Raw genomic sequence first — 19,123 nt, forward strand, 5'->3', positions numbered from 1 at the left:
GGAGGCAGGAGGCAGGAGGCAGGAGGCAGGAGGCAGGAGGCAGGAGGAGGCGGGAGGTGGGAGGCAGGAGGCAGGAGGCAGTCTTTGAGTTTGAGGCCAGCCTGATCTACAGAAGGACTTGCAGAACAGCTAGAGCTACACAGAGAAACTGCCTCAAAAACAACTCAAATAATTAGAAGATAGATAGGTAGATAGGTAGGTAGATAGATAGGTAGATAGATAGATGGATGGATGGATGGATAGATAGATAGATAGATAGATAGATAGTAGATAGATAATAGATAATTAACGTCACGACCACGGAAGACAACAGTAATACCAGACAGCATGTCTACTTCATCTCAAATGGAAAGAGAAACTTTCCAGTCTGAGAAACTCCCCAAGACTTTTTTCTTCTGATATGTGGTTCCCTCCACACAGATTTTGTTCTTCTGATATGTGGTTCCCTCCACACAGCCCCTTCTCCTTCTCTGTCTCTGAGTCTATTTACTTAACTTGGCTACTGAAAATGACTTTTGTGGCAGTGTCCGGAATCACAGGCAACACTGCACTGCCTTTTGTATTACTGTACAATGAACGTATTCGTTCATTACCCCTTCCACTATGTCAGTCCCGGAGGTCAGGCTGGGTGGCAAACTCACTAGCTCTAACTCGCCTTTCTAGAAGAATCCACACTTACGTTTGTCAGTAATCACTTTTTATAGTTCTTCCCCCCCCCATTCCCCGCTTCTCAGCTTGTTTGAAAAATGTCTTGTACATATGAATGAGCTTCGTGATTTTCCGTTACGTGTCTGCCTTTCCTCTTAGATATTCCCAGAATGTGGCCTAACTGAAGGGCCCTCTAGCAAGCCCAAGCTCTGCAGACATGGCACTACCAGGTCTTACCCTTCTCCCCTCTTCATTCTCCTCTCTCCCTCCCCTTCCCCCTCCCCCTCCCACATCTTCCCTCTCCTTTGCTAAACCATTAGATTGCATTCCTAAAGCTAAACACCAAGGTCTATTCCTACGTTGGCCACTTCCTTATGCCTGACTAAAACTCCCCAAGGTCAGATATCAAAACTCCACCGTCCAGCAATCAAAATTCATTATTCACCTACACTGGTTAACATGTCCACCCAGGATTTGCCAACTCATCCTTCCCCTTTTCTCCTTAAAAACCACTCCTGCAGAGACGCCTGCTGCTGCCTTTGCCAGATCCAAAGATAGTCCCCCTCCCCACTGCATGTCCCCTCGGGAGTGCTGGGAATTTGGTGTCTGGGTGTGTTCTGTACCAACTCCAAGGACCCTTCACTAACTACCTTAATTACATAGTAGGACATCACTGACCGTCTACCACCATTGCCGACTTCCTCCCATTGCAGCAGACTGTAGATCAACACTTCTGAGACGAGCCGTGCTCTCTCTGCTTGCCTCTATCTTCCTTCAGTTCCTTCTAATAGTATAAAGGGAAAGCATAATGAATTTGTCGGTGGGCAAAATAAGTAATCAGACCACAAGGGCTCAATGGCTGCCTCTGTGTTTTATTAGACAGATGTGACACATTCTTCTTTCCACTTGACTCAGTGATTCTTGGTTAAGGGAGGATGCTGCTCCCCAGGGACAGATTTGAATGTCATCATGACTGGGGCAATGGAGTCTGCTAATGTTGTCTAGTGGGAGAGCCCAGGGATGATGGTAACTACGCTTCCATGCGGAGAACAAACCATTGCAGCAGTTACCTTGCCCGGAGTACCAGTGTGGATGTGGGAAACCCTACGTCACTCTGCTTATCTAGTTACCTTCAGCATGACATCACAGATCTTCAGCAGGATACCACAGTCAGACTGTCAGGATGACATCACAGCCAGACTGTCAGTAGGATACCACAGTCAGACTGTCAGGATGACATCACAGCCAGACTGTCAGTAGGATACCACAGTCAGACTGTCAGGATGACATCACAATCAGGCTTCTTCTTCCCTCATTGCTTCCAAACCCTCAGACCTGACTCAGTGGAAGATTCTCTGAGGTACCTGTAAGCCTCTCTGGAGCTACCTGTTTATGAATAAGACCCACTCATCCTACCTTTCGGGGTTATTGTAAGGGCAAAGTAAATAAACAATTCTTTTGGTGCTTTTAAAAATCAGTGGTATAGATTAACAATCTCTCCCAAGATATATGTGGACTGGAAAACGGGCTATTTGGTAGAACATGAATCTCCTTTCTTCAATAGACACATTTACCTTCCATTCCGAGTCACTAAGTCAACACTTATTAAGCACCATTCATACAGAATACAAAAAATGCTACTGAGTTTTTGATGAGAAAAAAATCATAAAATTTTATAACAGGAAGTCAAATATTAATATGTTCTGGACTCCATGGAGCCAAAATCCTCTTTACTAAATTGGAAAAATGCTTTTCTTTTGCCCTAGATGGGCATGAGCCAAGGTTGGACCGGTATGACTGCATTAAACAGAGAACGCATTACTTAAGCTCGTGTAATCAGTGCTCAGTCATGTTGAAGACTCCCCCAAAGTCTTATTTACATGAACTCTGCCTCCTTATGTTTAGCTGCCAATACCTATGCTCTTGAATTCCTAATCCGTATATCACATATGTTGAGGTCTGAACTCCAAGAAATCACCAAAGAAAACATGAGTTCTGTGAAAGAATGGGGTTCCCAGAACTTCAGTGTGTAGATCTTAACCAGACCCCAAGAATGCTGAATTCATAAGTAATTGTTTTAAAACAAACCAGGTACATTTATTCTTTGGTCAGGCTCCAGAGTGTTGATTTGATCTGACAGGATAGTCTAAAGTATGCATGCTTTTGTCTGAGAGTTAAGAGACCAGCAATCCTGTAACCACCGCTCTGGGATTCTATGTGCATGCTGAAGAGATTTGCTTCATGTTGCATATTTCAATTCCTTCGAAAAATTATGGAAAATGATTTTGCAAACCGGGTCAGCATGAGAACGGGACATCTTTGGGCACTCTTGAATGTGTGTGGAAACACAAAACACCACGTCCACTTACACTGCTTTTGAGTCAAGAGGACGGCTCACCAAGAGTCTACAGAATCATTTTTACGTAAACATAACAAACGTTAGGTATTATGTTAAAGGCAAGGAAGTAAAGAAGAAGTCACACTCTGTCTGGAGAGATATGTTTGAAAATATGTCACCTGAGATATACCACTAGATAAGGAAGAAGATGTGTCAAGGAAAAAAGCAGAGATAATAATTTCTATAGATGAAAAACTAAAAGAACAGGAGACTTGAGGGAGATAAAGGACCGGGTCTTGGTTTTGAATGATGGGAATGGGATGGCCAGGTGCAAAGGAAAGGACAGACATTTGGGAAGAGCTGAGGTAGAAGAAAAAGAAAATGAAGTTCTGGAGAATTAGCAGTGCATTCGAATAGGCATCATTCAGTTTCCTCCTGTGTCCAAGACAGTATGGTGACTTCCATGGAGATGAGATATAGTTTTCACCCCATACCACATCCATGTAGAACGCATATTGGTTAGAAGCCACAATTTCAAACCCTGAATCCACAAGGGCAGAAATCTCTGAAGGGATGTGCAAGCCCTCTAGACCAAGGATTCTCAGACTTCCTGATGCTGTAAACCTTCAATACGGTTGGTTCCTCATGGTGTGGTGACACCCGAGCATAAAATTGATTTCTGTTGCTACTTCATAACTGTAATGTTGCCACTGTTATGAGTTGTCATGTAACTATCACAGGGGTTAGGCAACCCCTGTGAATGGCCATTAGACCCTCAAAGGGTTTGTGAACCGTAGATCGAGAACCACTGCTCTAGGGGATTGTGTGTTTGGGAACAGACTAACAGATTTTTAAATAACACTGATTCTTAATTTTACTCTTTATGATTTTATATATATATATAATTTATTGCTATGGAAGTGCACTTATATAACTAGAAGTAGAGATGTGGATGTTTTACGAATGAGAGTTCTCATCTATTTGCTAACCACACTACAATACCAAAAAGCTACTATATCTATATGGTAATGTTGTGTGCACTACACTTGAAGTGTAAATTGGAATTCCTGGGTTTGGAGAATATCCAACTACTTCAAGAAGGGCGAGGAAGGTAGGATGGTGTGCTCTTGGGGATGCGGGTGGGAGGTCTGCGACTGCACAGGAAGGATGACCCTGAATGGCTTTGGTCTCCGAAGAGCAGGTGGGTCTCACAGTGGCAGATGCAGGGTCTGAAGCAGGCTCCCTTTCAGACAAGGCACAGAGAGGCTGTCATCTGTAGAAGAGAAACATCTCATTCAAAACCACCACAGGAATTCCAGCTGGGGGAGAATTCGTGTGTACAAAAGCTGAGATGGTCCGCTTTTAACAAGTTTGCTGAGTCTAAACCAGGTTTAAAGGTCTTACCCTTTACAGGAAGTCAAACATCAATGGTTCATAACCTTTTGTAGCTTATATCCACAAACTGTAGTCTTTTCTGCTCAGGAAAGAAAACTTCCTGTTAAGAAACCATGTAAGGCTGAAATCCTCAAGCCTGTTTCTTCCAAATTAGACACAGAAGTGGCTGCCAAAGTTACACCAACCTTCAGTTTCCTGAAGGCCCCCTTCACGTTCTAGAGCAAAGACGACAGACTCACTCTCACTCAGACAGTATATGTGGCTCAGCTGTTCCCCAGTAAAGTATCAAGTCCTTCATTTGCCTAGTTTATGCTAAGCACATCTGTACCTAGTTTATCCTTAACACATCTGTGGATGAAAATTAGCTCACAAGTCACTATACCAAGGCCAGATGAAACAGTGAAACACTTTGTTTTGCTTCCGTGACATACAATACGGGTTAGGAACCTTAGAGACAAGTGGAGGATGGGGGCCTGTGGTGGAACTGCCATTTAAGTCATCAGAGTTATACAACAGTGCTGCAGTAATAAACTATTGGGCTTGGGGATATACAACACACATGCGTGCATGCACATATAATAAAAGTGGCTTATAGATGCTAGTTTGTGTGGCTGCTAATGTCTGAAGAACGTGCTGCTTTGTATAGAATAACTTCAATCAGACTCTACAATACACACACACACACACACACACACACACACACACACACACAGAGTGCTTCATCTCTACCTTACAACGGAATTCTGCTGACTGCTAGTGAGGAAATGAAATTCTCCTTCCAAGAGTGGGAGGGAGCTAATTAGGGCGGCCCCAGTGAGGAAAAGATTAACGGAAAGAAAAAAAAAGACTCCAAATAATCCTTTAGTGGTCCCTCGAGTCTTCAGCTTTTACGAAAAAGAAAATACTCCCTAAGGTTACAGGGATGTTCACGCATCCCTCTTTCAGCATCATGACCAGTAAGCACGTTCTACTGAGCACTCCTAGAGTCTCAGAGTCTTAGACCCTCTCCATCACTCCACCATGGAGAGTCCACTTGGGCCCTCGGTGGTTTCTTTGGTAAGTGCTTCCACCGGGCCACTCCCAGTTCTCAATGTCAAACCGGCCTGAGCCAGCAAGATGATGAGGAGGACAATTCAAGACAAAAGTACAACCACTTGGAGTTAGACTGGTTGTTTAAAATGGAGCTGAAAAAATGAGAGAAATCGGTACAGTGGTACTGTTTCATGAAGCAAACTGAACCGTCATCTTTCAAGTTTAGCTAATTAGCATTCTCTGGACAGAAAAGCTATCCATTTAACTTAAAAAATGGGGAACAATATGTAAATCTGTAAATGCTTTTCTTATATCGCCCCCTGTGATGATATTTAGTTTAACCATTCACTATATCCCTCAATTCGAAGATCATCCTTAACTCCTTTACCCCTACCTGAAATTGCTTGAATGTCTTTTTCTAAGTGATGGCATAGAAATCTATTATTTTGTCTCTGAGACAGCTGGGCCACTGTAATGATCTAGTAAGGGACTAAGTGTTATGTTTAGTCAAATGTGTCTTCATCTGGAAAATCTGGGCTCTGTGGTAGAGCCCACAGAACAGAGCAGAAGAGCAGAACAGAATGTGGCACTCTTCTGAGTGAAGCTCTAAAAACTTCCATATTTTATTTCTTACTCCAAAGGAGCTATAATGATATAACCTAGTTCACAATTACTGTTTGTTTGAGAAGGGTCATAGTTCAGATGGATAAAGAGTTAGATGAATTCATCAATGGAAATTTAAAAAAAAAACACAATTAAAAAACCCTATGAGAAGCAAGACAGTTTGAATAGTTACCAGTAAGCGAGTATCATAATCAATGATTCTCACCATTCATAAGGTGCATTCAAAGCCTTTGCTTTCTTTTAAATAAAATTCCAACTCTACTTTGAATTAAAGATATCTGGGACCTATAATGGTTTATTTTTTCTGACACACTCATATATGTGAGTCAGAACATAATATGTGTCATTTTATTATAGCTAGAATACATATATGCATTTACAGTCATATCTTTTGTGAAGAAGATGTGTAATACGCTTTCAGCTATGAGATTTTTTAAAAATACCAATATACTTATTAATAGTGCATGTGTTTTGTCCATGGAATCCAGTAGCTGAAAATATTTTCAGACATAATGTAGTCTAATGTCACACCCAGCATCGGAATTTTCAGTAAAACATCCTGCACAGATGGTTAGCCTGTCTGTCTACACTACCCACGATGAGGAAATCTCTCAGAAAGCGGCTCATCCACAGAGGAACAACGTCAATTGTTGTAAAACTTTCTTCTTAGTGAGATGTGTGTCTCTGTGAAGTTATTAGCTCTCTAACAAGGTACTCGATTTGAGGGACTGTTTTGTCAAAGGACACTTCTCCACATCTAACGATTGGTTTCTTCCCGTCTTCCTTCCTTCTCTGTTGTCTGTTGAAGACAGGCCTGTCTCAAACTCACAACGTTCTGCCTGAACCTCCTTGTCTTTCTTTCAGGTCTGTACCATCTCCTAGATGTACAGACAATGGAAAGAGGGAGAGTCAATGAAGATTCTAGATATCAAAACAATGATGTAACACCTTGATACTCAGCAGACAGAGCTACAAAGCCCAAGCTCAACTCAGTAAATAACTAAATAAGAAATGATATAGGAGAGCTGGCTGGTGGAAATATATGCAGAGAATCTCTTCGATTTCCATCTAGACTTCAAATCCAAGTCTACACCTAATTAAAAATAATTAGTAGGAAACTACATAAGAGTCAGTTGTGTGGTGTGGCTAAAAATGGCTGAACAATCCTAGCTTGATAATAATAGAAATCTAATTAGTTTCCTGTATCATGTGAGGTTTGCGCTTTTTAACAAAAATAAACCATGATCAAAACACATCTCAGAACACTGCCCTAGAGGTCTTTGGGCAGAATAACTGTGCCCATAAATGGTTAGGACGACTGAGGATCGGGGAACCCCACCAGATGTGAGAATAGAATCCCAGTCAAGGAAGAGCGCAGACTATAGAAGACAAGATGGCTCCAGACTCTTAAAGGGACTGTGTGTTGTTTGAAGGATCAAACCCAGGACGGTGTTTTGCTAAGAAGGAGCTTTAGCCCTGAACCACACACTCAGTCTGGGAAAGGACATTGTAACACAGAGACTTCATGGCTGCTCCAGGAAGCACGTGGAGCTTTCAGGAGAAGGATGTTCAGAACTGTCAGATACCTATGCTGGAAATATGGATGAAGAACAGAACCAAACATTTTTTGAATATCTGCTGCTTGGTGGCTTCCAAACTTAGAACAGTCATGAAATGAAGCAGATTTGTATGCTATGCTCAAGCCACAGATTCCTCATCTAATTGAAAGGTGGTTGGACTGAAGAGATTTGTTTAGCTCTGAGATTCTGTGGTGTTCTTCATATGCTCTGTGTATAATATTGTTCAGACTTGGAGGCACTGACAACTATAACTTTACAAGGTACATCGGGAGAGGAAGGCTTTGTATAACATTTCATTCTTGAGTCAACGTATTGAATGCCTATTATATTTTGAGTACGAAAGTGCCCCTTGAAGGATAGCCTATCTCAAGGGGTTACAGCCTGTCATTACAACCATCCTTTAAAGTCAAGTACTTGGACCAATTCAGAGCCACACAACCAATAAATAAGATGTCTGTGTAATTTATCTTCCAATTCAGGACATTTCAGAAAGTGGAAGAGATGCTATTAATAACTATGCCAGGGCAGTATGTGTGGAAAGGGGGCTGCGTAGACAAATGAGGACAAGTCATACTCCATGGCAGAGGGAAACCTAAGCTTTCTGAGAAAAATAAATCCTCTTTAAAATTGGAGGTGCAGGCTCAACACCCACGGCTGTGTCAGACTCGCTTTTCTTTCTCCATTTTTATAGAGTACTGCTTCTCGTCTTTTCTATTCCAGGACACTATGGCTCTTTACCAAGAGATGGCTCTTTATCCTTTGTTCATGGGACACTTTTATAATTTGGCCAACCCTAGTGGTAAAAGCTCACCATATAAAACTGGGGTGCTACCTCTAAGGCCATGGTCTACTGGTGAGAATGAAGTCGCCACCCAGAGAAAGAGAAATGGATGAGAGAGAGAACCCTACAATGAGTGGCTGGCTCCATTCTCAGCTTACCTGGTGCTTCACCATGTGCCGTGATCTTATGACCAGGCCTTTGAACTGCGTAAGGTGCAGTAATATCCTCCCAATACTTTTTCCTTTTTCCTTCAGCTACCTTCAGTCAGCTATGGTCATCCAATTCCCTGATTAACTCAAGATGTGAAGAAATACTTTAAATATATACAAAGACGTCTTTCTCAAAACTTCTTTCATCCAATCCCCACCTTTGGGTTTTTTGTTTTGTTTTGTTTTGTTTTGTTTTGGTTTGGTTTGGTTTGGTTTTTGGAGAATGGGAGATAAGAATGCATTTATCAATTTATCAAGCAGCTGTTCAAGGTTAGTGAAAGAGGGAATACAGGTTGGCTTTGACTTTCCTTTTGACCTCCTTGACACAAGTTTCCTCCTAGGCTTGTCTCGCTTTTCTAAACATTTCTCCACGTGTTTTCATAACACCTCTACCTTTGTTAACTGTCAGAATGTTAGTAGCACCGTTTCTGAATCTTCTTCCCAAAACAACTATTTAAACCTCATGACACCAACCAATACCACCGGGCTAAATTTCTTTTTCCTTTTTGAGCTCCTGATGTTTGACTCCAACTGCCTATTGAACACTTTACACTAGATGACCTTTAAGCAGCTCAAAATCAGTGTGCCCCAAAGTCAGTTTGTCTTTCCCCAAACTCAGCTGGATTTTTGGCATTTTCATTTTCCTCAAATAGCACTACCCATAGCCCCCGACAATTCTCAGAGCTGTAGTTACCCACTGACGTCTTAGGTCAGGTCTTTATCTTTCTTGCTTTAACTATTTCACCTGTTTCTTTCCTCTCTTCCTCCCTCCTTCAGATAGCCTTCCTCTGTGATCCCATCATCATACTTCTTAAATACAGTCAAGTTCAAGCCCCTCCAATAACTACAGGCTAAATCACAGTGTTCAATCATCCTCAGTCAGGCAGGTGAAGGGATCACTAATCTAGCCTGGGCACACTCCTTGAACTTGTCCCAATATTTCTTCATCTGTCACATAAGGAAAAATGTTCAACCCAATAGTATGCCCCCTTTTGAATGGGCTACACCCTATCATCTTTTGGTGCAAGTTGGTAAATGTCATGCAGCCTCTTCCTGGTACTTTTGGTAGTACTTCTTTTGTTGTCGTTAGAAACAAAGATGCCATGTCATCCACTTCTGTGTAAAAGGGCAGAGAGAGTGCTGTGGGCAACAATTCCAGATGAGCCCAGCCTAGAGGTGAGCTAATGATGTTTCAAAATAATCCTCAACAGCTATCCAATCTTGTCGCCCATCTGAAATCAGATGATACTCAGACATCAAACTATATCAGCTTCTTTGCCATCTCAACTCCTGCCCCCCTAAATCAATGCACATAACCAAATGATTATTGTTCTCCAATAAGTTTAGGGTAGTTTTGTTACAATGTAACTGAAATCCTGCATTGTAACAGCAGTCATTACCTGCAATGCTAAACGTTGCTTCTTAGTATCTGCCATAGTTTGTCCTCAACTATAGTCTTTCTCTCTTTCACTGAAACAGAGTCTGATTATGTATCTCAGGCTGGCCTTCAACTCACTGTGTAGCTTAGCTGGCCCTTGGATTCCCAATCCTATCTCAACTCTGTTCCCAATCACTCAGCAATGGAATGACTGATGTCTTAGTTAGGGTTGCCATTTGCTGCAACAAAACACCATGACCAAAAAGCATGGCAGGAAAGAGTTTATTTGGTTTATACTTCCATAGCACTGTTCTTCATTGAAGAAGTCATGACGAAAACTGCAACAGGGCAGAACTTGAAGGCAGGAGCTGATGCAGAGGCCATGGAGGGATGCTGCTTACTGGTTTGCCCACTCTGGCTTACTCAGCCTGCTTTCTTATAGAACCCAGGACCACCAACCCAGGGATCACCCCACCCACAATAGGCTGGGCTATGCCACACCAATTACTAATTAAGAAAATGCTCTAGAGCTGGAGCTTATAGAGGCATTGAGGATCCCTCCTTTCAGATAATTCTAGCTTGTGTCAAGTTGGCAAAAGACTACCCAGCACAACTGTTATGAGTCACCCACTGTCTACTGTGGGGACCATTTAAATAGCAGCAGAAGACTTGTGATAGGTTCAGAGATAGAAGAGAGAGATGTTAATTTGAACTCCTACTGTGTGTCAGGAACTCATGGGTGTTTATAGTCTATTGCTCTAAATGTCATAGGAACCCAGTGAAGCAGCTTCATTTTACCTGAGGGCCAGCACGTTTCAATAATTTGGTGATTTTACTGGTAATTGGCAGAATTAAGAAACAACCCCAGTCTGCTTGGCCCAGAGTGAGTATACTTCCACCACATCGCGCTGTCAGGAAACCACCCCCTCCCCAGGCTCCGGATACACTAATCCACAAAACATATGACGGATAAAATTTCCCAAGTCAAATTAGATCCCAATGACTTTAAGCATAAAGGGACTTTGTCTTCCAGTGATAAGCAGAACACCTAAAAGTGACACAGTAATATTCTTACAACATGTCCCTGAGAGTTTGTCAACGTGACATAAGCTATAGACATCTGAGGGAAGAGCAACTCGGTCAAGAAAATGTTTCTCCCACTGGCCGCTCCAAAAACGCCATCTTTGCCTTGTTCCCAGGTCGTGCTCTGCGCTCTCTGCAGCCACCTTCGCCGCCCACCGCCTCCTGCAGCTTTCTCGCAAGAGTCCTCAAACTCCATTAATTCCTCACTCGCTGCATTGGACCACCAGCGTGCCCCACCATGTCAGAAGCGGCAGTGAACACTAGCTCCGAGATCACCACCAAGTACTTGAAGGAGAAGAAGGAAGTTGTGGAGGAGGCAGAGAATGGAAGAACTGCACCTGCCAATGGGAACGCTTAAAACGAGGAAAATGGGGACCAGGAGGCTGACAATGAGGTAGATGTAGAAGAGGAAGGAGGTGGGGAGGAGGAGGAGGAGGAGGAGGAGGAGGAGGAGGAGGAGGAGGAGGAGGAGGAGGAAGGTGACGGTAAGGAAGAGGATGGAGATGAAGGTGAGGAAGCTGAGGCGCCTACGGGCAAGTGGGTAGCTGAAGAAGATGAGGATGATGTTGACACCAAGAAGCAGAAGACTGAGGATAACTAGAGAGCAAAAGGAAAAGCTAACCTTACGCATCATGACCTATTCACCCCAACTTCTCGTCTCAGAATTTAAAACTTGGTCAGCTTCGAGTAGAGAAGCAGACCCCGCCCACAGAGGGCAGTGCCACCCACAGATGACAAGTGTTCTCCAGCATCCCTCCAAAACCACAACATGAACTGGCAACATGGGAGGAAAAAAAGAACCAAAACTTCCCAGGCCCTGCTTTTTTTCTTAAAAAAATACTTTAAAAGGAAAATTTGTTTGTATTTTTTATTTACCTTTTATATTTTTGTATAGATTGTTAGAGGTCAGCCATTTTTAATGATAAGAGGTGACCAAACCAGCCTTCAGAGCGTTTTCTGTCCTATTTCAGACTTTACTTGTGGTGTGACCATGTTCATTATAATTTTTTTTTGTCTATGAAGTTGCTGTTTATTTATTTATTTTTTCAGCCTGTTTGATGTGTGTGTGAAACAATGTCCAACAGTAAACCAGAATTTTATTTTGCTGAGTTGTTCTAAAAAAAAGAAAGAAAGAAAGAAAGAAAGAAAGAAAGAAAGAAAGAAAGAAAGAAAGAAAAGAAAAAGGAAAATGCTTCCGCAGGATCCAGCTGTAGGCACATCTACGAAGCATGCTCTTAGTAACCAATGGGGGTGGGCCCAGGACATTGTGAGGGGGGCTGCCCCTGGGTGGCGGTCCTGGGAATAAATAAATAAATAAATAAATAAATAAATAAATAAATAAAAGCAGGCTGAGCAAGCCATGAGGAGCAAGCCAGTAAGCAACATCCCTTTATGGCCTCAGCATCAGCTCCTGCCTCCAGGTTCCTTCCCTGCTTGATTCCCTGCCTGACTTCCTTCAGTGATGGACTAAGGTGTGGAACTGTAAGCTACATAAACGGTTCCCTCCCCATCTTGATTTTGGTCATGGTGTTTCATCACGGCAATAGTAACCCGAAGTACTTCAGGGCATGTTTGCTTAGGGGCAGGCTGGCCTGCAGCAGAGGACTGGAGAATAAGAGAAAGTCCTGGGGAGAGGAAGGAAATGTCTCAAGGTGAGGTCAGAGGGAAGCTCTGGAAGGGCAGCCTGTAATCTAAGACAATGGCCCTTCCCAGGAGATTTTATTTGAGTCAGGTCCTACTGAAGATCCAAAGTCTGGGACAGCCTTTCCAATAATACAGACAGGAAGCAGAAACCTCTCCTTTGACCTCTACACTCAGAAGAGGTATCAATGACACTGGCCAGATTTGATTGATCCATTTTCACCCCTGTTAATGTTTGAATATTCGTTTTAATTATTTGTAAATTGATTATTTTTTTCACGGTTGTCAGAAAATTCATGTGCAGCAAAGTTAGGTCCAGGATCAAATTGTGTTTCCTTTTCCCTAAACCAATATATATATTTTAGTGAAGTGTATTGCTCTATATTTCTGAAAAGACAATAAAGCTATGTTCTATAAGCATCCCTGGTCTGGAGCTGAGCTAATGCAATACTAAATGCTAGGTTGTGACTATCCCATTGAGTAAGTCTTAGACCTTGGGCCAAGCTACCACAGTGCTGCCAAAGGAAAGTTGAGGCCTTTGGCAATCTCTAGTATGTCTGGATTCTTAATTTCTTCCTTCATCTGTAGACCATATGTACTCTGTACCTAAAAGAAGCAAGGTCCCTTGCTTAGAAGTTAGTTTCTTAAGCAAGAGTTCAGGGATGTTGAGCAAGGCCTAGCTGTGTATAATGAATGGGCTCTTCTCCTGCTGAGGACCCATTCCTCAATCTGTTGGGGACAGTTAAGCCTCTGACCCATCTGGACCTTGTTCTATCACTGAGAGATAACTGTGTTGTTCTTTAAACACACATATATGTTCACATTAAGCTTAGATGGTTTGTGCTATGTGCCTTTAAATACCAGGTAAAACACGTCAGAAAACACAGACTGCAGTGTTCGGCCATCGAACCTCAGTCAGGCCAGCTGCCAGGTGCCAGCTCTGCTCTTTGCCACACTCTACAGTCAGACAGCTTTGGGACTCCTGAGATGACTCGATCGAGAGGACACACTTCAACTCATCTACTTCGTCATCTACTTCACATTCTCTCAGTCAACACAAGCATGTGAAGGTTCTTTCCTGTGGCAAGGACTTCACCAACCTGGACTTTACCAGCCTGGAGTCACTGGAGGAAATGGAAGAACCAGACACTTGCTTGTCCTTGCAGCGCAACAACAAGGAAAAAAAAGGTAAAAAGGAATCAACAAAACCCATAAGATCACAATCTTCATCTTGAAGAACACAGGCAGAGAACCAGCCTAGAGAGTCACAGGATGCTGGGCACGTCTCTCTTATACAATCAGAGAGAGCATCTTTGGGAAGACAAGAATTGAGCTAACCCTGAACTGGAGAGGTAAATGCCAGTCTCATTAACTGGTAGACATAGAGGTTTCTGGGCTCGAACTGGAAAGAGCAAAGGTCCCTAAGCAGAAACAGCGTGACACACTTCAGGCACCATAAGGAGGAGAGAGAAGGAGCAAAGACTTTAAAAATACATAAAACAAAAATTCAAAAGAAGTAACAGGCAAAACAGACAAATCCATAGTCACTGTTGAGACTTAATACTGTTGGAGACTTCTTAACCAGAAATTTCCATAGAACTCAGTGTTTTAAACCAGCAAGCACATATGCTGGGGTTCCGCAGGGGTAGTTGGACACAGCTAGCTGAGTGGCTCTAGCACAGTGGCCCTAGTACACACTGTCTTCCACACAGCAAGAGGGACTGTTGCCATTGCCATCAGAGGCCTGTCTCAGTGTATAAGGGTCCCCACTCTCACACCCTCAGTCCTCACCAGCTGTAAGCAAGGGCTTACCCATGATGCCTTTGTTAAGGAACCTCTTGGGTATCTGCACACTCTGCTCACTGGTCCCCAAGATGGGTGAATCTAAAAGAGAGAGAAAGCCAAAATGAGTCTTTAGAAACTACATGTCATCACTTTTGACAGATTATTTCCATTAAAAGCAAGTCACTAAGTCCAGCTCACACTCAGAGGAAGGAGAGGAAATATAGCAAAGAACCTGTAGCCATGACTTAAAATCGTGACAGCCATGTGAGTCTCTAAAGATGCCCAGGCAATGATCTCAAGACTGCTGTAGGAAGGGTCAGCTTGCAATGAAGGTCAGGTGGCCTGCACTGCAGACAGGCACTGGAAGTCACCAACATAAATGGTATTAGTTGTTAGGGCACTGGATGAAACACACACACATATGATTAATAGATAGATAGATTACAGATGGATGGATAGATAGATAGATAGATAGACAGATGTATTTATATATACATATAAATTAGAGGGTCCAGCCCTGAGAGTACCCATTTTCAAGTAAAAGTCTGACAAAGGAAAACAAGCCACCAAAGATGAGAAGGGAACCATAGATATTAACATGGAAGAAACCAAGAAAAAAAGAACATCATGGCATCATTGAAACACAGAAATGAGCATTTTGATTGATACTAGTTAATACGATAAAAGCAATGGTTGCTAGCATCTACTGAGCATTTTCTATTGCCCTAGGCGTTGTTCTAAGTGCTTCACACAGGTTAGACTTTTGTCCAGATAACTGAAGGTGAAGAGTCCCGATGTACAGTTGGAGAAACTCAGGGAGCGTCAGACAGTCACTGGGAGCTGAAAGAGGAGATGAGGTACTGACTAACTCCAGCCACCGTTTTTGCCTACTCTCTGTATAGGCCACCCATGTGGTTGTAGGCTTTGGACTCCATTCTTCCAGCAAATACCAGTCAGAAAGCAGGTACAATTGTAGGTACCAAAGGCTTTGGTGTTGGTTGAAATACTAAAGAGGAAATCCCTACCCTGTGGAACGTAGCTTCCACGAGAGAGATAAACAATGAAATGAATACATATATTCAGTGGAAAGGCTTGGTAAATTGACAAGAGATACAGCAGAGAGATCAGGAAGTGTGTGCTGAGTGGTCTGGGAGTAGTTTTAGAGAGGCCACTTAGTTAGAAATAGAAAGAGGGGCACTCAGTAAAAAACCTTCAAGGGAAGGATGAGCCACAAGAGCCATACAGATACCCGGGTCCAGGTAGGGCTTTTCAGGCAGAGACAAAGCTAATTTAAAAGGTTCCGGGCAAGAATGTGCTTTGGGAAGGAATAACAAGAAACCCAAAAAGTGGACCAGGAGAAGCCAGAAAAGAGTGTTTGGAGAGGGCACAGAGAGCAAAGACAGAACAGATGGGGTCTGTTTGGCCAGCAGAAGGTGAACCTTGACTTTTATTCCACCTCAGACCGAGAAACATTGGGAAGCTTTTGAACTAGGAAAGCACATGTTCTGACTTAGGTGTCGAGCTGTTCATTTAACTGCCATCCTAGCTGCAGGACTCAAGAGAAGCCAGAACAGTAGCTGGCCCATCTAGGAAGCGACTACAATAATCTAGTCAGTAGTTGTCAGTGACTGGGCATGATGTCAGCTGAGTGTTGACAAGAGAGACTGGTTCCTGGAAGCACTCTGGAGTGCAAGCCAACGGAATGCACCGGTGCCTTGTTTGCAGGCTCCATGAGATCAAAGAAAGTGGAGCTTGACCAAGGGCTTTGGATGCTGGGAAAGATCAGAGCGAATCACATAAAACTTAATCTTGAGACCAGACAGGGCCACCAAGAAAGCGAGTATAAAAAGCAAAACAGCTGAGGTCAATGTTCTAAGCTCAGCGTGTCCCTAGTGTCTAAGGCTGGGGGGATAAATAAGAACCAGAAAGGGGAATCTGACAGGCGGCTACCAGAGGGACAGCTGGAGAAGCAGACAAGGGTGAGGTCCTGGGTGCCAGGGGAAGCAAGGCCTTCAAGGAAAGCATGAGCAAATGCTCAAAGGAAGTGAGGCAGGAGCCTCTATCAGAATGTCTTAGGAGCTGTTCATTGACCTTGATATGAATACGTTCTTGGCTTAGTGATGGAAACACCTGACCAGAAGGGGTTAAAGAGAGAATGAAGAATACAATTAGAGATGACAAGAATAGGTATAGCTTCTGAGCAAACCTGACAAAGAAAGGAGGGGAACTGTGGGGGATAGTCTGGCAAAGTGAGGTCAAGGTTCATTTTTCGTTGTTTTGTTTATTGAGATAGGATCGGGTGTAGGCTAGCCTCCAACTCTGTGTAGGGAATGCCAGCATTGACTCCTGCTCCCTCGGCCCCAACCTCCCTGAAGATATAGGCATGAACCATGTTATTATCTTTGTTTTAACAGAAGCTATGCACATTTGTAGGCTCTGCTGGAAGTGGTGTGCTAGAGAGGGAAGCTTAGGCGGTGAGAGACCAGCTGAATATCTGAGCCATGTCAATGAGTATCTAGAGGAAGTTAGGATCTAGGGAACAACAGAAAAGAGTTTGACCTCGCTCAAGACTGTAGACACATGAGTGAACAGGATAGGATATTGTACTTAGATGGTGGTAGCAAACCCGTTCATTTGTGTGTCCCTGTGGATGTCCCTTCAGGTTGACTCAGCCTTCTGTACCACTGGAAAATAAGACATGAGGTCATTCATAAGATTAGGACTAGAAGTTGGTGTGGGTCCAAGGGAAGAAGAGAAATCACAGAACACTGAGAAGCTAGAGGGTTGAGGAGGGATGGAATGCTAGATCTTCTGGGATGGCTAAACAACCTGCTTAGAAGTCAGAAATCACCCGTTTTAGGTCAATTCCTGGTGTGTGTTCTCTGAATACAGATTCGGAGAGGCTTAAAGAGGTTTCTAGTGGCAGGTGTTGTGGGTACATGCTTTTAATACTAGCACACACGAGGCAAAGGCAGGCAAGTCTCTTTGAGTTTGAGGCCAGCCTGGTATACAAAGTGAGTTCCAGGACAGCCAGGGATACACAATGAAACCCTATCTTAGAAGAAAACAAAAGAATTTTAAAAAAATGTAAAGAAGAAAAGATTCCAGTGGAGTACAGAGAAAGAAGTCAAATGACTTCTTTGACTGGATTCTATTTTCTTTTCTTTTTTAAAAAATGTATTTATTTATTCACTTTATATCTCAATTACAGCTGTCTCTCTCCCTTAACCATCTCCCTTTCTCCTCAGAGAAGGGGAAGCTCCCTCTTGGGTACCATCCCACCATGGGACAGTCAGTCCCAGTAGGCCTAAACACATCTTCCACTAAGGCCCAACCAGGCAATCTAGTTAGGGGAAGGTGATCCAATGGCAGCCAACAGAGTCATAGACAGCTCCCACTCCAATTAGCAGGGGACCCACATGAAGATCAAGCTGCATATCTGTTATGAATGGGTAGGGGGCCTAGGTCCAGCCCCTGCATGCTCTTTGGATGTTGGTTCAGTCTCATTGAGCCCCCATGGGCCCCGGTTAGTTGACTCTGTAGGTCTTCTTATGGTGTCATTGACTCCACTGGCTCCCTTAATCCTACACCCCACTCTTCCACAAGGGGATATGGAGATTGAAGTGCTCACTCCTTGTTCCATGCAAGACTTCCAGGAGGGAGGGAGACATCATTCCACCACAAAACCTTCAGTCCCAAATTTGTCCTGCCTACAAAATACGTAGGGGAAAGATGGAACAGAGACTGAGGAAACTGCCAGCCAATAGCTAACCCATCTTGAGACACAGCCTATGTACAATAACTGATTTCTGATGTTATTAATGATACTCTGCATGAAGACAGGAGCCTAGCATAACTGTTTCCTGAAACGTTTCATTCACCATCGGATGGAAACAGATGCAGAGACCCACAGTCAAACATCGGACGAATTCTATTTTCTTAATAATGATAAAATGTGGTTACCACCCAGGTTGAAGAGGAGACTTGGGTTAATTTGGAACACAGAGAGACTGACTAAGAAGAACCCAACCTCCTAGATGAGGCATATGATCAACCATGAAAACATGGCCTACTCCCTGGTCATCCTTAGCTATCATTTAGGGTTTCCTTCTAGAATCTAACTTATAATCAGTCCATCTGGCTCTGTGATCTTCTTCAGCCAGGCACTAAGAAGCTGTAGAGTAGAAGGTAGAGAAGACCTACCAGTCTATGGTTACCTCCATGAAAATGTCTAAGTTTTACAACTACAAAAAAACAAAAAATGTCAACTACAAATGAGAAGCCAAGGGTGACACTGGACACTGTGTTATTCTGGTGGCTGATCCTTTTAAGTGGGTTTTCTATTTTAAGAGCCTGGATGTCAATAGTGCTTAATTTAATCAGCTTCTCATAGGTTAAGAAGGAAATTGGAAATTCAGAGGAGAGCAGAGACAAATTGTCATCATGAGCGTTACAGAGCAGGGGACGGCTTATCTAGTCACCCTGAAGGTCAGGTGTGACCTTGTAGGACAGTCCTACAGCCTTCCCAATTTATCTGGATCTTATCGGGGTCTGATCGCTGCTATTTGGGGAGCTCTCCCAGAGTCATAATTTGTCAATTTGTTGGACAGGCCACAGAGTCACCGCTGC

At 43.2% G+C, this 19,123-nt stretch overlaps 1 pseudogene; it reads left to right on the forward strand.

Annotated features, from left to right (window-relative positions):
• Positions 1–11,306: 11,306 nt before the first annotated feature.
• Positions 11,307–11,669, forward strand: LOC114613713 (annotated as a pseudogene).
• Positions 11,670–19,123: the final 7,454 nt, after the last annotated feature.

Source organism: Grammomys surdaster, unplaced genomic scaffold (assembly GCF_004785775.1).
Source record: "Grammomys surdaster isolate TR1022 unplaced genomic scaffold, NIH_TR_1.0 126271, whole genome shotgun sequence".
Classification (NCBI taxonomy): Eukaryota; Metazoa; Chordata; class Mammalia; order Rodentia; family Muridae; genus Grammomys; species Grammomys surdaster.